Source organism: Equus asinus, chromosome 21 (genome assembly GCF_041296235.1).
Source record: "Equus asinus isolate D_3611 breed Donkey chromosome 21, EquAss-T2T_v2, whole genome shotgun sequence".
Lineage (NCBI taxonomy): Eukaryota > Metazoa > Chordata > Mammalia > Perissodactyla > Equidae > Equus > Equus asinus.
Genome location: NC_091810.1, coordinates 25,060,909 through 25,084,532, shown reverse-complemented (window position 1 = coordinate 25,084,532; position 23,624 = coordinate 25,060,909). Strand labels below are relative to the sequence as shown.

The following is a 23,624-nucleotide window of genomic DNA, read 5'->3' as shown; positions in this document are numbered from 1 at the left end:
TTATCAAAGAACCAAGTTTTGCTTTCATTGGTTTTCTCTTCTCATATTTTATTTATTTTCTCTCCAATCTTTATTATTTCTTTTCTTCTGCTAGATTAGGTTTTATTTGCTCTTTTTTGTCCAGTATCTTAGGGTGGAACTTTAGGTTATTGATTTGAAATATTTCTTCTTTTTTAATATAGACAGGTACAGCTATAAATATCCGTCCAAACACTGCTTTAGCTGTGTCCTATATGTTTTGACATATTTTGTCATCATTTTCACTCATCTCAAAGTAATTTCCCTTTTGCTTTCTTCTTTGACCCCTTGGTTATTTAGGGGGAGTTATTTATTTTCCATATATTTGCAAATTTCCCAAATTTGCTTTTGGTCTCAATTTGTTTTTTTAACTTATTTTTTTCTTCTCCCCAAAGCCCCTCAGTACATAGTTGTATAATCTAGTTTGTAGGTCCTTCTAGTTCTGCTGTGTGGGATGCTGCCTCAGCATGGCTTGATGAGCAGTGCTAGGTCTGCACCCAGGATCCAAACTGGTGAAACCCCAGGCTGCTGAAGTGGAGCACGTGAACTTCACCACTTAGCCGTGAGGTCGGCCCCTAGTCTCAATTTTTAATTCTATTCTATTATGCTCAGACAACATATTTTTTATGATTTCAGCCCTTTTAAATTTTTGAAACTTGTTTTATGACCTTTTATAGTCTATATGTAGTCTATAGTGTATATATAGCCTATGCATCTTTTATAGTCTAACTTAGAACATGCTTCCATTTGCACTTTAGAAGAATATGTATTGTGTTGTTTTGGAATAGAGTGTTTTATAGATGTTTGTTGGTCTAGCTTATTTATAGTGTTGTTAAGATCTTCTATTTCCTTATTGATCTTTGTCTAATTTTCTTTCCACTCTTGAAAGAGGGTATTGAAGTCTCCAAGTATTATTATTGAGTTGTCTATTTCTCCTTTAAAACCTGTCAGTTTTCTTTCATGTATTTTGGGTCTCTATTGTTAAGTGCATATATGTTTATGATTATTATATTTTCCTGGTGGATTGGACATTTTTTCATTATAAAGTGTCCTTTCTTTATTTCTAGTAACATTTTAGGATTAAAGTATTAAAGTCTGGTATTAGTTTTGCCAGTCCAGCTCTCTTTTGGTTACCATTTGCATGGTATGGTAACTATGGTTTTCCATTCTTTTATGTTCAACCCGTTGTATCTTTGAATCTAAAATGTTTCCCTTATAGACAGCATATAGTTGGATTGTGTGTTTTTTTAATCCATTCTACAAATGTCAACCTTTTAATGGACTTTTTATACATTCTATATTATTATTGATAAGGTAGGATTTATATCTGGCTTTTTATTATCTGTTTTTATGTGTCTTATGTCTCTTTTGTTAGTGATTTTTCTTATTTCTCCATTTCCATTGACATCCCTGCGCTCCAGGCCTTCAACTGGCAGTGACTCAACAGAATACCCTGCTGGGTTTAGGTAATTGCTGCCTTTACAGAATGAAGTCCTAGTGATGCCAGGTCTTCCAATATTTCAAAAGAAATTTGAATTTTGGATTGTTTTGAATTTCCTCAATTTTTAAATTTTGGAGGCTAATTCAGATTTTTAAAAACATTATTGTGGACCTAACAAGCTGTATCTACTGGGAAAATAGAGTTAAAGAGAAACCATTTGCCACCTCTGTTCTCCATATTTGGTGTGTCTCAGGATCAGCTCAAGTCTGACATGCTTGCTTTTATATATTGTCTTACACTTATGTAAATTCTGCCTACCTGTCAAATAGTATGAAAAACAATAATAAAAGCTTACTTGTACTAAGCACTTTATAGTATGCTCAATGCAGTCATGTCACTAACTCTTCTAATCCTAACTTATTTTAGTTGTCAGGTGGAATAGATGAATATTTTATCAGACATAATTAAATACTTCAAGAGCTTCTCAGTGTTAGAGTTCTGGAACCAAATGCATGGATGGGAAAATATATGTTCTCTTAATTGAGACTTTGATAAAAGGGAAGAGTGTTAGAGCAACAGTCAAATGACTTGGCTTTAGCTTTTCTTCAACTAATTTTCTGGGTGCTTTTCAAGTTTCCCGTTCTTATAGACTTCAGTTTTTTTTGTTTCATAAAATTGAAAATGTGTGCCTTGATGATCATAAAACTCCCTTTTTACAGGTTAGTGTTATTTGACTGTGACTGACACTACAGAGCTATGGAATCTATATAAGAATTTTTTTGCAGTTAGTATAGCATGTACAATGGTGAACAATGCAGAACGTCTGTCATTCACTATTCCTAAAAGTAAAGTCCTTGATGATTTACAAAGCTACTGGAGACACATTTATAAGATAAAGGTTTGCATTCCCACTTTTTCACCCAAACATGTTCTGCCTTATCATATATCACTTTTATTTTTAGTTTTATGCCATCAGCAATAGTTAATGTTTGACCTAATACACACTCTACTACTGTCTCCCCTTAAAAATGGCTTCTTTTGGGGGGCTGGCCCCGTGACCCAGTGGTTGAGTTCGCACACTCTGCTGCAGGCGGCCCAGTGTTTCGTTGGTTCGAATCCTGGGCGCGGACATGGCACTGCTCATCAAACTACACTGAGGCAACGTCCCACATGCTACAACTAGAAGGACCCACAACGAAGAATATACAGCTGTGCACTGGGGGGCTTGGGGGAGAAAAAGGAAAAAAAATAAAATCTTTAAAAAAAAATGGCTTCTTTTGCACCCCTATGGCATATTAAGCACTTGTGAGACTTTAAATGTTCCCTGATATTTTAACTAAAATGACCATGATTGTCTGTGGCTATGAAAGCCTTTTAACCCTCCACTACCTAGGACTTAGTCTTTCTCTGCTCCCATTTGTTTTCTGTTATCCTATGGAAATAAAAGGATTGCTATTGAAATACTATAAAATGTTCTTACTTCAAGTGCTTGAGTGCACAAATCTGGCTAACTCTCAAATGATAGGTATTCAACCTGTCTTTCAAGGCAGCAGATGTGTTTTGAAATTTTCACGTTTGATTTATAAACAAAATGTCTCCCTTGACTTTATCCTCCTGTTTTTCACACTTTTATTCTTCTTAAAGAATGAAAAGTAACATCTAAGGAATGTAGCCTAGAATTAAAATATCAGAAACAGAGAAGCCGACGGAATAAGAAACATACCTACCATTCACCCTTGAAATAACATTAATGTCATTGGATCTGACAAAATTCAATGAATTTCTAATTGAGGGCTGTTTCGACATTCCTGGTTCAACCTGTCCTGCCTAGCAATAGTAGCAGGAATGAGTCATAGTCTCTTCAGAAAGCGAGGCACTGTGGATTGAGTCGGTGATGGATTTTTTCACTTGATTTGAAATACTCCTGCCTCTGTCTTTCTGTCAACCCTAGAATAGTATTTTGATTTGTAATTTTATATTGATTTTAATTTGCTTCATTATTTTCTTGGAACCATTGAAGAAATATATCAAACAGAAAAATATTTGACAAGAAGCAGAAAGAGGCCTTTCACTGACACTGGAACTGTTGGGTTTTCTTTCTATTGATGCTTTTAGTGGCTCTTTGCCAATCTACTTTTTATCATCTGAGGTAGAAGTAGCTCATAAAGTGTTACTTGAAACAGTCTTGATGGAGAATACAGCTGTGCACCTGTGAGAACAAATGACTGATGCTCTTCTTGGTCACTCAACAGGAATAGCATTTCAGTAGGTTTTCTTCTGTGCTCTAGCATCCTAAGGGGAGTTGGTATTGTGTATTTAATCTCCTGTCTATAGAGTTAGTTTGTTATGTCAAAGAAAGGCTGGTATACATTTGTAACACTTTGGAAAACTGTATGATTAGATAATTATTTGGAAAATTGCTCATGTGAAAAGTAGTTGAATAGAAATATGTTCTCTAAGCAATTACATTTCCTTCTTAAAACTCTTTGCCTGTCATTTAAAGATTGCATAACTTCTCAGTTATTCCTTAGATATTGTCCTGAGGTATGGAATTTGGAGGATTCTTAATTGAGGATGCATATCTGATATAGAGTAAGCACTTAATAAATATTAATTGAATGGATGTATGAAAACTAATTTAAAAAATGGGAGGGTTCTCATAACATGAGAAAACACTAGTTTATATTCATTCTATATAAAAATATAGAATGAATTTTGTGCAGTATTCTTGTTCTCATCTCTTTCTGGGTTCCTGGTAGGGTTATACTTCCCCGAAAACTGAGACCAAACAAATTGCTGTGGCCAATGAAATATGAATGAGAGTGGCATGAATCACAATTGGATGGAAGGTTTAAAAACCAGTGCCTAGGGGCTGGCCCCGTGGCCGAGTGGTTAAGTTCGCGCGCTCCGCTGCAGGCGGCCCAGTGTTTCGACGGTTCGAATCCTGGGCGCGGACATGGCACTGCTCGTCAGACCACGCTGAGGCAGCGTCCCACATGCCACAACTAGAGGAACCCACAACGAAGAATACACAACTATGTACTGGGGGGCTTTGGGGAGAAAAAGGAAAAAATAAAATCTTTAAAAAAAAAAAAAAAAAAAACCAGTGCCTAATTCTCCATTTCCCTTCCCACTCTTTTAGAGATTTTGGAAATGTTTGTTCATACTAACTCTCTTTCATCCCCTGGAATAATTATGGTACAAAAATGCTGCCAACCAACGTTAGACATAGAGCATGAATGAAAAATAAATTACTGTAAGGCCTTGATTTTTATGTTGATATTGGACTATAACCTAGTTATTCTGGCTGATACAAACCTGTAAGTCATCAGTTGGTTTGTTATAAAGATCTACAGGAAATTCCACATTCCAGTGAGCCAGGAGGAAATCGATCGTGGGAAATCCTGAAATCTGTGTTACATTGTATTCAAGATTTTCCATGTAAAAGGGGATGTGACCCAAATGTTTCAGTCCTTTCAAATAACAAAAATTGTGCTTTCTGGAATATTTATATGTTGTAGTACAAATCACATTGTGAGTACAAAGAACACAGTTTTTGAAAACTAAACTAATTTTTCCCCCAAATGTTAGAGAAACCTGTGTTTTCAGATGAGTTGACCTAAGCCAGGTATTTTAGGCTCTTCTGGAATTTTGGTTGGTTGTATTTGTTTGCATGTTTTTATATATGTATGTGAGGGAGATTGTTTTTGTGAGTGTGTTGTGGTCATTGATAGAACTAAAATTAAAAACTAGAGTCACAGGCTGTTAAGAACATAACAAAAATACAAGTGCTACATGTCAAAGCCCATGAGGTAGGACCAAAATTGTACTTTCAGACAAATACATAGCTTTCAATACAGCTTTATCATATAACATATTATAAATAAAGTAAACTAATGTTCAACTTGAAAAGTTAGAAAAGATGATAAAGCTATAAGAACAAGGAAAATAATGAAAAAATCACTAAATAATGCAAAAACTAAATTAGATAAATCTAAGAGCTGTTACTTGAAAATGACATAGATAAACACTCAAAAGTCTCTTGTAGAAAAAAATAAGGAAAACACATACACTGAATTAGTAATTATAAGAGGGTTATATCAATACAGAAGAGATTAAAAATGCTAGAGAATTCGATGATTTTTTGGGCAATACAAATTATCTAAGTTAACTCAAGTAAAAAAAAAATAAACAAAATAACCCAGAAAAAAAAATAGTGTAAAACTTGTCATAGATATCCCCATTCGGATGACACTGGGCTGCCATTTATTAGATAGACTACTTCAAATTAATGCTAAATATGTACTTTTATGTTATAAAATTGTTTCAGAGCACAGAAATCAAAGGAAAACTGATGTGTCCTTTATGAAGCAGCATTATCTGAAAGCACTTGATATAGATTCTCACACGCTGAATAAATGTCAGTGCTGGTGTTGATGGTGGTGGTAATTCTGAAACCTCTGTTGGACTAGGAGCATACACAATGTTTGTGTTCCTCCAACATTTATGTCTTGAAACCAACCCCAAAGGTGATGGTATTAGCAGTTGGGGCCTTGATTAGGACATGAGGGTGGAGCCCTCATAAATGGGATTAGTGCCCTTATAAAAGAGGCCCCACAGAGAACCCTCACCCCTTTCACCATGTGAGGATAGATTGAGAAGACTACTAAAATATAGAACTGGAGAATGTGTTGGGATATCCTGAACTGGCTTATTTTTAACCAATTAGGAATTTCCTTATGTAGTATAAAATTTCTGGATCTAGAATCTGAAGGCTTGGATTCAAGTTCTGGGATTACCAATGATGATTGGTAAGTCATTTAGCTGTGTGACTCTTGGACTCCCTATCTGCAAACTATGGGTTATATTAATAACTTAATTTTGAAGGTGCAGATTATCTTTTTTATGATGTGTCTTCCTTTTTTACATCATAATCTCATGATGTTAATGATGAAACTAATAAATTAAGCAATAAAAATAACAATAGAATGTTTGATGAAATGTCAATAAGTAGTTTTTAAACACTCTGATGTGTAAAGTCTTTCATTGTATGTGATCTCTGTATGAATTCATCTGTTTGACAGTAAAATTTAGTTTTGAAAAGATTATCTCTTTTCAGGATATATTTGTGGCATATCCCCCTACTTATCTATCTTACTTAAAAAAATCATAGAAGCTCAAATTATACTAAGTGATTGGAGGAAAAAGTCTTGAAATGTAGGTTACTGATGATTTAAATAGTTGTAATAAACACATTAAAACTCAGGTTTACAATAAATGTTTAGACATCCCCTTTCCTAAAGAATACTGTAAAACAGAGGTATAAGCTATGGTCTATTTTGAGGTCGTTTTTATCCATTTCATTCATACATACAGTGTAAAATGTTGCATATCATATCACATCTTCCAGTAATGTGCACAAAGCAGTCGTCTTTTAAAAGATTTAGTTTATCCATGGTTACCTTTTAAATACATATTGCTGCAACCTTTTAAAATAAAGAACTCAAAAAGGAAAAAATACATGCAAATTAAGTTGAGGTTGATCCAATGTATATCTTCCTTTAACGTCTTTTTCAAGATTTCTTTCCTCCTCTGCCTTTCATCCTACAAACAGGCACACTGTCACCTTCCTAAGTACCTCCTCCTGTAGGCGCCACATTTAAACTCTCAGAACTCTAGGCCACTTATCTCTAAAATAGATGTCAGGATATCAGTCCTGCCTATTTCTTGAACGTGATTGTATGGAAAAAATGGCAAATATTTCTCAAACACACTGTACGTTTCTGTATAAATGTGAGGAGCAGTGCTGCCCACTAGATCTAGACCTAACAGACTATCATAAAGGAGACAAGTTTGCATTTCTGAACTCCAATAACAGGAGTATCTGTTTGTAAAGCAGCTGGAGTTTCATTTAACTTAACTTCATTAATTTGTGTAAGAACTGGATATATTTAGTGTAGTTTATTTTTTGGAAGAAGCTAGCAACTAGAGGATTCATCGAAATAATAAAAATCAATAGCAACTTTTTCAAACTCCAGATCTTTATCCTTACCCAGAGTGAGTGCTCAGCCCAATTGTAGAGGTTATCATTTCTGGATTGCACCTCTCCCTCTCACACACAAATCCTGAAGAGCATTATCATGCCCACTGGCTGATGGTGCAGTGGATCACCGAGGCATTCCTTTACATGTATTCTTTGGTCTACAATTCCGTTCTAATGGGCGATCATAGTTTCCAGTGACTTGGGAGGCTTTCTTCTAGTTAATCTGTCAATTTTTCTCACACAGTGCAGCTGCTGTGAAAGAAATTGGAGCTGTTACACTCCATGCTTTGATACAGTTTGTAAAATGCAAGGTGGGAGACAGTAAACCAAACACAGCATGCTAGTAATTTCTTTAAAGGATTGATGTGGTAGCACTCAGAATCTGTGGCCCAGGGAGCTGGCATCTCTTTTTTTCTGAAAAGACTAACATTGTTTCAAAGTGTTATCTTCCTTTTGTATCAACAGTATAGATGTCTTTGGTATAACTTCTAGGACGTCAGAACACTTAGTCTTTTGACTTCATTTTCCCCATTGTTTTGTATTTCTCTAGATTTAAGTCAAAATTAATTTAGATGTTAATCTTAGATGGAGTGATGTGATATGTTAAAAGTGAGAGCTTGAGTATTGGTATGTCATCATGTGACTAGATCCTTCACTATATACTATATAGGAAAGGATATAATATGCTGGAAATACACATTATTAGAACCATACTAATCAGAAAGGTAGCTTATACCAGAAGAGCTTGACCCTGCTTCCATCAGGAATGTCAGAAAACCTGGATGCAGCAAAGTGTCTTTTAACATGTCAGGATTCCTTTCCCTTGAAGAGGATGACTCTATATTCTTCCCCATTGAATCATTTCTAAGATTAATCCAGATGTTTATGTATTCATCTCTCCCTAATATGTGAGAGCCCCAGGTACTTTAATTGCGAATGCTTAGGGGTGTGTGGTACCATCTCAATGTGCAGATTTACTTTTGTTTTGTGTCTTTAGGTTGTCTGTTTATGGTATGGAGAGGCTCATTAAGTATTTCTCTATTGTAATAAAATAATTTTGTACATCCCAATTTGTCTCTGCCTGTTAGTACTATTTAAAATTTTACAATTTAATTATACCTATTAAAAAGGAAGATTGAAGATTCAAAAGGAAGAGGAAAGAAAATTAGTATTTCTCAAATGTATACTAGACTTTAGGCATTGCCCCAAGTAGTATTTTATATGTATATATAATTTAATATTCGCAAGTACCATATAAAAGAAATATTATTGTTAGGATTTTAGACATCTGGAATAGCTAGAGATATTCAAGAGTGATAGTCAGTAAGTTGGGTGAGCTGAGGCTAGAAACCACATTTTTCTAGTCTGAAAGCCTGTATTCCTTTTGACTTCTTAAGAGAAAAGAGACTGCAAAAGAGATGTCTTAAAAGAGAGTTCAGCTTTTTCAAGACCTTCATTTATATTAGTAATAAAAAATTATAACTTTTTACAATTTTCAAGCAGGATCTCAAGAGCATTTTGTTCGTCCATCACAATAAATCCATACGTTAGGTATTATTACCTCTATTTCACTTGCTTAAAAAGTTAGGTCCCGGCCCAGTGGCGTAGTGGTTGAGCTCACATGCTCTACTTCCTCAGCTCGGGGTTCACAGGTTTGGATCTCTTGCATGGACCCAGCACCGCTCATCTAACCATGCTGTGGGGGCATCCCACGTAAAATAGAGGAAGATTGGCATGTATGTTAGCTCAGTGACAGTCTTCCTCAAGCAAAAAGAGGAAGATTGGCAACAGATGTTAGCTCAGGGCCAATCTTCCTCACCAAAAAAAAAAAAAAAAAAGACAAGAAAAGAAAAGAAAAAGAAAAAAATAGTCTCCTACATTCTGTCAGAATTAGAGAATGAAAGGAGAAGGTACCTTAGCAAAAACAAAGTAGCTGAAATGAAAATCTAGCAGGTTATAGGGGATATAATTCTTGAGTGAGAGTTAGACTGAGGCTCTATGCTCAATCTGTGCTCCAGCATCTTTAGACACTTGTTTCCTCATGTATATAATGACAAGGTGGAACTTAATTATCTCTCATGACTCTTCAAGCTCTAAAACGTTTTGCTGTCTGACAATGTTCATGGGCTGTGTTAATCTTATATGGAGAAAGAAACTTGGTTGAAGCTACTTGATAAAAACTAATCAATACAAATTATAGGAAACATTGTCAGTGGCATGAGACAGGGAATCCTGAACTGATATAGCTTATGTGCTCACATTTATGATTTTTATTTCAACCTAGACTTTAATATTTGGCTTTATTTACCTTTCCCTTTTAATATCTACATTTAGTATTAACATAGAGTTAATGTACATTTGCTGTGTATTCCAGGCAGATAAGTGTTTTTGTAGTTGACCTTCATAATGTAACTTTATTGGTATAATTAAGGTTAATGGCACATTAATTTTACACAAGACATCAGTCAGTATTCCATTTTAATTTACCATGTTAATAATAATTGCTGTTCTAAGTTGCTTATGTCATTTTTAGCTGTCATAAATTATCCTGCATCAAATATCAGTGTGAACTCAGAACCATGCATACTGCTGACTTCTAAAATTATTGATGCCAGGATAGAGTAAAAAGAAACACATGAGTCTACATGTGGTTGATAATTTCTTTATAGATTATTATCAGTCTTTTTCTCTAAGCAAATAGCATACGTTCTCCCTGAGTTTACTTGCTCTAAAGGGAACAACAGTAATAATTGAGAATAATTACAATAGCAACAGTGAAACTCTCTGTAGAACATTCTAGATATGCTATTATTCCTAAAATATTTTTGTTTTAGTAAAAACAGCCAACATTAGAATCTCAGGGGAGAGGTCTAAAAGAAATGGTAGATGAATCCATGTGGAGTCATGTTGGGTTGCTAAATTCTCAGAATGGAGAAATACCAGATAATTTGGTACTGTCTAAAGCAGGCTGAGTAGGCTCCATCTTGTAGCTCTGAGGGGACCCATTTTAATTCTCAAGGCACATTAAATCTTATCTCCCTCATAAACACATATTTGTTTGAAGCATTGTCCCAGTTGTCAAATGTGGCTTGGAACAATTCTAGATAGCATAGTCATAAAAAGCTGCAACTCAGGAGTCGCATAGATATGGGTTCAAAGTTCACCTCCACCATTTATTAGCCATGTGGTCCCGTGAGAGTTATTTAAAACTCTTAGTTTCCTTAGCTTTAAATGGAAATAATAACAGTTTGTCCCCATAGAACTGCTGTAAGAATTCAATAAAATAATCTTACCAGAGCTACCGAGATTTAGTAAACGTCTAAAAAAATGTGGAATTTCTGCAGTTGTTTAAATGAGAAGTGCTGCTCTATTAAAATAAGCTTTCCAAAATTTTATTCTTTTGCATGCAATTATAATTTTTAATAACCCATGATTTCAATAGCATTATTTTTTCATATCAGCTTTAAGTTTATTCTCTTTTTGTACTTAAACTTGTCACGCTAGATTGTCTCTGAAGTCTTGGTTCTAAACAACCTAATAGCTCAAGATTCCATTTGTGAATTAATACATTGACATGGGTAAAAAGGACATTTTGTGGTCACATAAACTTCAAAATCATTTATGTCTACCTCTGTCCCATCACCTGGCTATTTGAGTTCTAAGAGAGAAAATGTCTTATGATATATAGTGACATGATTTGACCTTCATTTTAACTTAACCAAAGACATAGTGAGCTGCTTTGACATAGAGTAGTATTTGTTTATTCAAAATCTATGTTCATGGTCTGTAATAGGAACCAGGTATTTTGGGAGCCACAGAGAGAGAAGAAAGAATATTAGCAACACCTGTACTTATTTGTTTTGTATGCTTTGGAAAATAACCTAAATGTCCTAAGTGGCAGTGTTCTTATTTACAAAAATTATATCTACCTATGCCACAATGTTGTATAGGATCACATGACAAAATATACATTAGATTAGTTTATCTATTTTGTAATACACCTTACAGCTGTCAGGCAGTGTTTTTAAATAAGCAAAAATGAATCAAAGTTTCAATGGAAAGCAGGGACTCAGATACTTGTAACCACTTAGAGAAACATTATCCACAATAGTCAAAAGATGGAAATAACTCAGATGTCGACCAACAGATGATTGGATAAACAAAACGTAGTGTAGATATATAATGAAATATTATTAAGCCTTAAAAGAGAGTGTAATTCTGACATATGCTACAACATGGATGGACCTTAAAAATATTATGCTAGAAATAAGCCAGACATAAAAGGACAAATATTGATATAAAATTCCACTTATATGAGGTACGTGGAGTAGTCAAGTTCGTAGCAACAGAAAGTAGAATAGAGGTTACCAGAGTCTTGGAAGTTATTGTTTAATGCGTACAGCATTTCTGTTGGATATGATGAAAAAGTTTTGGAGATGGTTGATGGTGATGGTTGCACAACATTCTGAATGTTCTTAGTGTCATTGAATTGTACATTTAAAAATAGTTAAAATGGTAAATTTTACTTTAAATATTTTTTACCACAATTAAAAAATATATTAAATTTTTTAAAAAAGGAACCAAAATTTAAATCCTAAAATACTGAAAATCTAACATTGACATATGTTGCCAGCAATGTCTTTTGCTTTTATTGAGTAACTTTTTTTTTATTGTGTTTATGTAATATTGTTAAGTGGATCAGAGCTTTAATATGGAGACAAATTTGAAGTCTCAGATTAGTGGATTTCAGATTAATGGAATACCACAGGATTACTGAAGTTCACTCTCCCAAGTGCCCTAGTTCATCTCTGACTGCTGTCATATGGGCCTGAAATTGCCATCTCAGTGGCACAGAGCCTCAGCTTGATAAGCAAAGGTATTTTTCGTGCAAGAGCTGTCCTGCCTCCAAGGGACTGATCTGGAGTGACTGTCAATAACAGCAAACACGTACCTGAGGAATCAATCTCTTCCATTTTAATTTCATAGACATGCACCGCTGGAACTATGATGATTACAGGATGAAGTCTCCTAAAGCAGTGCTGGCCGAGGTAACAAAATCAAGCCCCATTAGTCTCTCTGTGGAGCACAGACTGTAAATGGCAAGGGAAGATGAGTCAGAGAAAAGAGGGGAAGTGAATGGAAATTGTAGAATCTGGGGGAATGTCTTTGCATGCCATAGTCTTGTGGAGATTCATGGAACGCAGTAACAAAAACTCAGATCATTCCCTTAAAGTGCCGTTCTGCTTCAAGTTCTATTAATTCTATTTGTACAGACTTTTGGATGTCCCTTTTCTTACATTTCTCAGAGCCCCTGGGTTGGAATGATCACCCATTCATTTTGCAGTCAGGGTGTGCCTCAAACCAAATGAACATGTTTTGAAGCTAAACAAATAGTTCATCCATTAAATTAAGTTTCTTTGATGATTCCATTTTTTTTTTTTTTCCTGGCACACTGTGGTCAGAGAAACTATGGCATTGCAACTCTGATTGGAAAGAGCAAGGACATGCATGCTCGTGTATCTCTGTATGCTCTCATGGGGGCTACTTTAGCGCATTGATTCAAATTAGATTACTTTCAAGTGTGCACAATACAATATTAATACAAATAGCTTTGGGGAATAGTAAAGTTTAGTATTGGGCTATATAATATTACCTGGGTGTTTTTGGAAATCTCAGTAGTGTGTTGCCAATCCAGAGGCTACTAGCCTAGGAAAATGACTCTCAAACCAAGGTTATTTCCTCAAGATGGGCTTCTCAACCTCAGCACTATTAAAATTTTGAACTGGATAATTCTTTGTTGTGGGGACCTGTCCTATTCAATGTAAGATGTTTAGCTGGATCCCTTACCTCTACCACTAGATGCCAATAACATCCCTCCCCACCCCCAGGTTATGTCAACAAAAAATGTCTCCACTGTCCAATGTGTCCTCTGGTGGGAGAGGGACAAAATCGCCCCCAGTTCAGAAGTGCTGTCTAGAGTAGGGTGTGAAATTCCAAGGCTATGGCATTGGTGTGGTTGAGAAAGCTTAGGTTTTTGGAGCAGACTGTGGGGTGATAAGAGAGGACTAATGGAGAAAATAGTTAGACAATATGTCGTGGTATTTTTCTCATGGCATTGCTTCTTTCAAGACAGGCAGACACATATACATACATATTTTGTTCTGCACAACCTGTATGTATTCTGTGTGGCATGAACTATGCCGTTTTCTTATTATCCAGAAACATAAGAAGAAAACTTAAGAAATGGCTTTCACTGTTTGTTGCCACGAATGTGCTTTCTTCTAGGTATTGTCAGGACTCTTTTGGTTTGGGTTGCCACTGTATAGTTGACAAATCCAGAGATTCAATTTAGGCATAGTGGAGTATACAGAGATTCAGACTATTCTTTCATTAGGCTGTTTCTCTGTGTGTTTCATCTCTGCTCCCCTTGGTCTGTTGCCAGGACAGAGATAGGTGGCTCCTGAGAACCTTCCACCTGCCCCCAAAAGTAGAGGACCTACCTTTTTCCTAAGTCCATAGATCAAAATCAGGAAAAACGTGTTTGCGTCCACTTGTGTCTTACTTGTTCTTCTGACCCAGGCACTGTTCCAGGAGGATGGGCCAACCTGGATCACCTAATCCCTGTTCACTCTTCCCCACCCACTCCTCATCCCTGAAAACAGAACCACAAGGAATGCTTCCCCTGCAAAGGAGAGATTCTCTAGTTACTCTTTTGAAGAGAAAATGAAGCTAAATTTCTTTATGAAAATCTACCCCCCCACCAATTTTGCTCACACGTATTTTCTTATTCTTTCTTTTCATCTCTCTGTTTTGAATGAGATGTTTCTCCCCTCTGCTTCCAAGGCATCCTTTTAGAGTAGTTCTCAAAGTCTGGTCCAGGGAACCATGGGAGGAGGTAACCAGGATTTTCAGGTGGTTTGCCAGATTGAAGATATTTTCCTAGTAATACTAAGATGATATGTGCCTTTGTCACTCTCAGTCTCTCACAAGTGTACAGTGGAGTTTTCCAGAGGCTGCATAACATGTGATGTCATATGAGACTGAACCCAAAGAAAAATAGGAGAATCCAGTTGTTTGCTATTGAGTCAGACATTAAAATGACTTGAAAAAATGTAAACATGTTACTCTTCTCACTATTTTTTTTGTTTCAGATAATGTACTTATTTTTTCGTAAGATGTGTTATTTATGCTAATATGTAATGGATTTATTGTCATTTTTAAATGAGCAAGTACTTTTAGAAGTTTCAATTTTAATTTCTGATATGGTAAATATTGATAGACATAAGCCATAGAAATAAAAGCTCTTTGAGGATCTCAATCATTTTAAGAATGTGACTTTTTGGACTGGCCCCCATGCCTAGTGGTTAAATTTGGTGCTCTCCACTTCAGTGGCCCAGGTTTGTGAGTTTGGATCCTGGGTGCAGGTCTACACCATTCGTCAGCCATGCTGTGGCAGCAACACACCACATATAAAATAGAGGAAGATTGGCACATGTTAGCTCAGGGCTAATCTTCCTCAGCAAAAAAAAAAGAAAAGAACGTACCCTTTTATGGTCTCAATTCAATACCTGGAGTAGTGTTCATCAAGTTCTTTCCACTCTAACTTTTGGAACGCCAACATCTCCAGCCCTGGGAAAACTGAAATCTGTTTGTATCAAGCCCCTGAATAGCTGTTCTCTGCCACGTGTTGAGAAATCTTGCCCTTGGTGTGTACATTATAGTGTTCAGCCAAAGACTCAGTGGACCTATCTGCAGATGTCTACAGATTCTTCTCTGTACAGCTCCCTCCTTTTCATTACCTCACCCTATAAATTCAAAACTCCAAATAGCTCCAAATTCCAGTCTCTACTTGGTGAGACCAGTGCTATCAGTTTGGACTTTACTTCCCTTTGCTGTGTTTGGAAGTTCCCCACAGAAAGAAAGTCAGGATGAATGAGCACACCTCATATGTTTCCTTTCTCTCAAGGATCACAGCCTTCTGCTGTCTCTTGTCCAATGCCTGCAATCAGTTTCCTCATAGATTTTTTTCAGTTTTATAGTAGTTTACAAGACTAAAATAAGTGTGATACCCATTACTCTAAAATGGCCCCAAATTGGAAGTCTTCAATTTTTCCTATGTTTAGGTGTTTCTTTACTCTACAACAAAGGACTTACCAGTGGTTAGCATGCACGCTATATGATAGACAAGGATATCCATTTAAGGATGGGGGAAATATGAGAACTTCTATTTGTATGTTTTACATCATTTTTAATAATCTGTTTATATTTTATTATGTATATAATTTAATGACATAATAGTGTATATATATATACTTTAGAAATAAAATGCGTAATTAGAAGTGGGGTTTTTTTTGTGTGTTTTCTTCCTAATAGAAGTGTACTAACCAAAAATGTGGAACTCTTTTTGATCGTATTTGAGCTAATTTTCTGGAAGATAATAACTTGATACAGAGTGAAATGAATAAATATTTATTTTAGGAGATTAATTAAACCGTTGAGGAAATATACTTTACCATGTACCAACTATGCGGAGAAACTGAGCAGTGATTTCTAAACTTCTTCAGTCTGATAAGTCATTCAGTCATGTGACTTGGTCTCTTACAGGAGAGAATGAGAGAATGGGATTTCACTTGAAGCAAATAGGAGTGGCTGCCACTATTTTTGCATTAGTCCTATGTGCTGGGTTCTGGGCAAAAAAGGTATTATGGCCTCTATTTTGCAAATGCAGAAATCAAGGCTGAGAGAGAATACTTTTCCTCTGGTGAGACAGGAGTAAATGAGGTAGGTAGGTTTGAACTAGCATTTCTCTAACTCTAAAGCCTACTCTCTTACCAGTTCACCAAGCTGTCTTGGACCTGGACTATACATAAGGCAATTTCCTACCTACAAAGATGTATGACACCAAGATAATTTTTCAAGGTGTTTCAAATGTAGCATTGCCTAACCTGGAGTTCAGTTAAATCATAACTGATTTATAGTGAACTAGGGAAGTTTTGAGTTGGTATGAATTATACAATCTTGGGAATAAATGTGTTTGTGTATGTGTGTGTGTAAAGTGCTAAGTTTCTTTTCAAGAAGGCCAAAGAAATTTCCCACTGAGTAGGAAATGTTTGCATTCTTCACATACTTGTGGGTGGATTTCCAAATTGATGGCTATTTGCTTCAAAAGTAGACAGGAAATCAATCCTGGAAATTATTGTGTGTGTAGCTCAATTCAGTAAGTTGTAAAATATTATTTCTTTCATTCTCTTTATGCTGTTTAGTTGCTGTTTCATTCTTCAGGGTGATAGCAAAATATTCGATGATATTGTAAACACATACTGATCTTTAAAATTTGTTTTAGCTTTCAGCAGCCATTTGTTGAGGTGGTGCTTGGCTGTCGCATGAGCAGTTCTCCTCTTCATCATGGGAGAAAACCAAGTCATGCTGTGTATTTTACGTTCTGTTTTGGGCGCATTTCCCTTCAGCAATATGTCATTGTGTAATCAGTATGCTGTCTTTAAACAAACCCAAAATGTAGATCTCTTTATGGACCATGAGTAGCAATGGATATGGAAAAGGATGCACCTTCTCAAGTGTAGTGGTGGGAACTAGTAATCCTCCAGGGAGCCAGAATAAACAGATGTTCCTGGTGAAAAGTAGGGGCCATGTTTGGAACTCCTCCTTTTCTGGGCTCTTAGATCTGCCTACTCATGTAGAATTTCCCTTTGTTTGTGTGTGTGTGTGTGTGTGAGAGAGAGAGAGAGAGAGAGGAAGATTAGCCCTGAGCTAACATTTGCTGCAAATCCTCCTCTTTTTGCTGAGGAAGACTGGCCCTGAGCTAACATCCATGCCCATCTTCCTCCATTTTATATGTGAGACGCTGCCACAGCATGGCCTGATAAGTGGTGTGTAGGTCCTCACCTGGGATCTGAACTTGTGAATCTCAAGCAGCCGAAGTGGAGAGCACGAACTTAACCACTATGCAACCAGGCTGACCCCAGAATTTCCCTTTTTATTTACTGATATTCCCCAAATTCTGGACTTTGGCATATCACAATCATATTTCTTAACATAGCTACAGACAAGCTACTATTGTCTATTTAACATTTTCTTCAAATCTAATGGATTTTTAAACTAATTGTGCATATGAAGAACTTTCATATCAATAATATAAATAGAAGAAAATTTACCATAAATGGAAATAGACATAAAAATGAATATATCAATATTTATACAAGCATAAAATAAATGTGCATAAATTAAATTATTCAGACAAGAAGAACAGTAGTGTGTATCCCCAGAGGTCCCATGACCTCATTTTCAAAAACTGTCACCCCTGTAACCCCTGTTTTTCAGGGTTGAAATTTCACTTCAGAGCCCTTACCACAGTTTCTGTTGTATACAAATCGTTTATGGCAGGAACAAATTTTCTGCCTTGAGGGACCAGACTGTGAGCTCCTCAGACTATAGCCCCCTGCCCCCCATTCCATTATGTCGCTCACTGGATACGGTTATGCACCATGTATTTGATAACCACTAAATGAGTTGAGCACTCACACAGCAATCACCAGAAATGAAGTCTAGTGCAGTTTATGAGAACCAGGGCAATGCCAAACAAAAAGCTCAAAGAAGGGAACCAGTGATATCTGGAGAAAGTTGCTTAAAGTCACAGAACTTAGGTTATCTCTTCTGTAAACTGGGATGATACACTCTGCCTTCTTAAACATTAATTTATGTAATCTTCCTGACCGCCCTATGAGGCACATAGGATGAATCCTTCATTTAATACATGAGGAAAGTAAGGCACAGAGAGATTAAGTAATTTGCTGAAGGTCCCTCAGCTAGAAAGTATGGATCTGAGTTTTGAAACCTTGATTCTGTACTCTCAACCACTACTCCACTGAATTTCTTCTCAGACTTACATGAAATTACCTGTGTGAAAATATTTGGACTCTATCATTCTGTAGTTACCTTTTGTGATTTGTGTTCTATTTCATATATCTTCCATTTGCTGTGCATAAATGTAGGTATTTTCTTCCCCCTACATTGGTAAAACTTAATAAGGAGCATGCACCTATAGGAAATATCAAATTCTAAGTGTCCAATATATTTTTATATCATGTCACATAATGTGACACATTAGGCTGTTGTGGAATGTCAAGCATTGGCATAATACATGACTTGGCAGTGTAGAGTGACAGGTTGTCATTACAACTGTGTCAGGGTTTTTTTGTGATAATGTTGAACCCTTGAAAATTTCATTTTCTGGCTTTTCAAATTGCCAACACATTGATATTTCCCCTTTGGTTTCCCAATGGGAAAGACAGAATTGAATTTAGCCAAATCTGATAATTTTCCTTAATGGAAATTTAAAGGGCTAAAAAGACCACATTTGGATATGGGCTTCAGTATTTTGAAGAGAATTATTTTCCATCTCTATTTCTAGGATGTAGAGGCAGATGGGGTAGTTTTTCCACAGTACTGAATTGTAGATGTGGGCACCTAGTAATGTAAGTCATTCAAATTATGAGTTAAGTGCTAACAGTAAGTGCCTATTTTAGAACAGGGTCCACTGCATTGTGGGAGGTTTAGCAGCATCTCTATCAGCTACCCACTACATGCCACCCCTGTTCTCCAACTATGATGACCAAAACCGTCTGTAGACTTTGTCAAAAAATTGCCTCTGGTTGATAATCAATGATTTAGAGGCATATAATTTTTGGCTTTTTTTTTTTTTAAAGATTTTTTATTTTTTCCTTTTTCTCCCCAAAGCCCCCCAGCACACAGTTGTGTATTCTTCGTTGTGGGTTCTTCTAGTTGTGGCATGTGGGACGCTGCCTCAGCGTGGTCTGATGAGCAGTGCCATGTCCGCGCCCAGGATTCGAACTAACGAAACACTGGGCCGCCTGCTGCGGAGTGCGCGGACTTAACCACTCGGCCACGGGGCCAGCCCCATAATTTTTGGCTTTTTGTTGTTAGAAACTCCTAAAATTGATACCTCTGTACGCATTTTGAGACTTTATATTCTTTGAGAATATTATCTTATAGGCCACAATGCCAAGTATAGTTCCAGGCATATTATAGTAAAATAATTATTATGTATTCTCTACTAGCATTATCTGTGACAAATATAGAGTTTAATTACAGGGTGCTTTCAAACTAAACATTTTCTTTAACTTTCCCAGTAACTCTGAGGAGGATTTTTATTTACCCATTTTGTTGATTAGGAAATGAAAACTCAAGAAGAGTAACTTTTGTCTATTTTTTTGTGAGTTAGGGACTTCAGAAAATACCACCGTTCTGAGTAATTTTAGATGAGTAGAGTTTTCTTGCTGATCAAAGCCTTCAAGTAAAGCTCAAATCCTGTGCATTTTTCCAGTCCTTGAGAGCAGTGCCAAAGACTCATCCCTGTTTCTTTCTCCTGCTCTCCTAATTCTAAATTCACAAACTGGCATTCCCTATTTTCATGTGACTGGTTGTTTGTCCTGGGCCTCATGTAGACCAGAACATCTGTCTCTAGCTCCTCAAGTGAGCTGCCCTAATTATGTTACATCAGGACAACTTGTGAAGCTCGGAATCTCAAGTTTCTAACCTTACAACTGATAAGCTACATAAGACATTCCCATTGCTATTCTCAGTCCCATCTCTGTCTTAAATAGATTCGCAGATCTCTAGGCTCTTAAGCATCTTCCAGCCCTGTTTATCCTGTAGTCAAGATCCCAGAAATTAGTCTTCCAGAAAATGACTCTTCAAGCCAGACTCTTCAAGGTGATCGTGCCTGTGTAACCTTGATACGGAACTTCCTACACTGTGTAATATTGTCATCTCAGGGAGAGTCACAATTCATTAGCTTAAGCTGGCAGCTTTATGTTTCAGTAAAATAAATACACATTTTCCCTGTGGTAATGACTTTTTTTCTCACTTTGTGAAAACTGCAGGGACCCTTATTATTGAGAGATAATCATATTCTAGCAGTGCCACTGATTGTGCCTGGTGAATGTCCCAATGATGTGATTATCTCTTAATAATTCTAAAGCCTGTTATATATCATGTTGTATTGTTACTTACTTTGAATGTGTGTGGGGGGGAACCCATTAGTGATCTTTGTGGTTGATATTATTTATTTTGATAATGATAAAAGAATCAAATGATCATTTGTTTTCTTGTAACTAGACAACACAATTAGAAATGCATCCCACTTCCCATTGAAAAATGCATTTAAATGTAATCTCTTGCTTAGTATTAGTTTAATAACCTGGATGTTAATACTAAATTATGTCAAGCAAAGCTAATGGAATTTCTAGAAATAAACATGGATAATTTAATGCTTACATGACCTTTACCTCCCACAGAAAATTCAGGTTGAGTTTTGACTACCTGTGAAGAAAGTAAACACCCATGAGAAATACCTGCTGGCTCAGTGATGGAAAGTGCCATCAATAAGTAAAATAGGATAGATGTAAGGAAAAGCTTTTTGAATATAATGGCCTTTTAGAATATGGACAGTTATGAATGGCGTCTCTTTTCTCTCACCTCATGCTATCCTTTCATGTTCAAATAATGTAATAATAATAGGTATCATTTATTGAATAGCTGCTATAGATAGGATGTTTTCATACATTCTCTCATTTTATCTTTACAAGAACCTTGCAAGGTAGTTAATATTATTCCTGTTTTACAACTGAGGAAAACTGAGACTGTGAGCGATTAAATAACTTGCTTGAGTTCATGTAACAGGTAAGTGGTAAAGCTTAGATTCATGTCTGACTTCAGAGTCCATGTGTTATCCATTGATTGTTTAAAGGCATAATGCACAGGAGGTTTCAGGTTACAATTATAGGAGACTTGTAACCAATGGTGATCATATATATGTTTATTATTAGGTAGCTACATGTCTGACCCCAGTGGAAGTGAAAGAGACCACTAACTGAAGAGAAACTATTTTGTCCCTTCTAATCTTGCATCCTATGTCTGTGAGAACTGAAAGAATTAGAGATAGCTTATCTGGTTTTTTGAACATTTTTGTTAGAATTATTTTCATGCTCTTCCCTGTCACTTGGGAAGGATTGTTTTGTCCTGAATAAATAACCAACACACCTTTTAGTTCTGAGGGACTGGGGAAGGGTCTGGATCAGGACTTTCTGTTATGTAGAGTGAAATCATCCTTTTTGACCCACGCCTTGCAGCTGTTGTCTCTTCCTAGTTGCTTTTAGCCAGGAAGCTGTGCAGTCATTCATGGATTTCTGGTTCTTTTGTATTGTAAGATAGCCAGTGCATTTATGCTGACACCAGCTGATTTGTTCAAACCTCTGGGACCCAATCTTTCTGAGCAGAAGGAGATTCATCCATTTATTCATTAGTTCATGTATTAATTTCCTGTCTATTCTCACATGTGATTTTTTGGCGTTTATATTAAAAGCCATAACAAAAATTTAACCATAATTTAAAGCTATTACAATAGAATGTAAATGATATGGATGCAACACTGGAAAATTTAATAAATTTTTAATGATTTTTAAAAAAATTATTTTGCACGTGTTATAAGCTTAGCAATATTCTTTACATGGATTATCTCATTCTGCCCTCACAAAAACAGCATAAGGTAAAAACAAAATTATGCTCATTTTATGCATTAGGAAGCTAAACTTAAAGAAGATGAGTGAAATGAAAGCCTTTCCTTGTGTTCTTGTCCAGGGAGAGGCTATTTCACAATCGACTATAATGGATGGATAGTTTCTTTCCCTATGTAAAGCAGCACCAAAGTGGCCAAGAATAATTCGTGTGTTTTTGTCCTCTTTCAAGGAATGGAATTGAGTGTTTATCTACCTGCTTTATCTCTGTGCATGCTGACACATCTGAGATGGGAAGTTTTTGTTTGTTTATTTTTTTTCAGTTTTATTGAGGTATAACTGACATACAGCATTGTATATGTGTAAGACTTACATATATTTTGAAATGATTATCACAATAAGTTTAGTTGACATCCATCATCTCCTACAGATACAAAAAAAAAAAAAAGAAAAGAAATGTTTTTTTCCTTGTGATGAGAACTTTTAGGATTTACTCTCTTAGCTGCTTTCAAATGTACCATACAGCAGTGTTAACTATAGTCATCATATTGTACATTATACCCCTGGTACTTATTTATCTTATAGTTGGAAGTTTCTACCTTTTGACCAATTTCATCCAGTTTCCCCTACCTTTTGCCCCTGCCCCTGGTAACCACAAATCTGATCTCTTTTTCTATGAGTTTGGGTTTTTTTCTTTTTAGATTCTACATATAAGCAAGATCAAACAGTATTTGTCTTTCTCTGTCTGACTTACTTCACTTAGCATAATGCTCTCAAGGTCCATCCATGTTGTTGCAAAAGGCAGGACTTCTTTCTTTTTTTCCTGGCTTTATTGAGAATAATTTACAGGACTTCCTTCTTTTTATGGCTGAATAATATTCCGTTGTATATATATATACACCAGACTTCTTTATCAATTCGTATATTGATGGACACTTAGGTTGTATCCATGTTTTCACTATTGTAAATAATGCTGCAATGAACATGGGGGTGGAGATATCTTTTCAACATACTGTTTTCATTTTCTTTGGATATATATCCAGAGGTAGAATTGCCGGATCATATGGTAGTTCTATTGTTAGTTTGTGGAGAATCTTCCACGCTGTTTTCCATAGTGGCTGTACCAATTTACAGTCCCACCAGCAGTCCACAAGGGTTCCCTTTTCTCCACAACCTCACAAATATTTGTTATCTCTTGTTTTTTTGATGATAGACATCCATACAGGCATAAGGTGATATCTCATTGTGGTTTTGATTTACATTTCTCTAAGGATTAGTGATTAGTGAGTACTTTTCATGTACCTGTTGGCCATTTGTATATTTTCTTTCTAATCAAGTCCTTTGCCCATTTTTAAATTGGATTATCTGTTTTTTTTGCTTGAGTTCTATGAGTTCTTTATATATTTTGGATATTAACTCCTTATCAGACATGTGATTTGCAAATTTTTTTTTAAAGAGATGGGTATATTTGGTCTTTGTTTCAACCCTTTTGTGTGTGTGTGTTTGAAGAAGATAGGCCCTGAGCTAACATCTGTTGCCAATCTTCCTCTTTTTTTTTTCTCCCCAATGC

At 36.0% G+C, this 23,624-nt stretch overlaps 1 protein-coding gene across 5 annotated transcripts in view; it reads left to right on the top strand.

The window, feature by feature from the left end:
* Nucleotides 1–23,624, top strand: part of CNTN4 (contactin 4) — an 878,916-nt gene that overhangs the window by 190,251 nt on the left and 665,041 nt on the right. The window contains exon 3 of one of the 5 annotated variants that reach the window (XM_070492796.1): nt 12,489–12,550. The exons of the other annotated variants lie outside the window; for them this stretch is intronic. The gene's annotated coding sequence lies outside the window, so the exon portion shown is untranslated. The remainder of the gene's footprint in view (nt 1–12,488; nt 12,551–23,624) is intronic. 5 annotated transcript variants of the gene reach the window in all.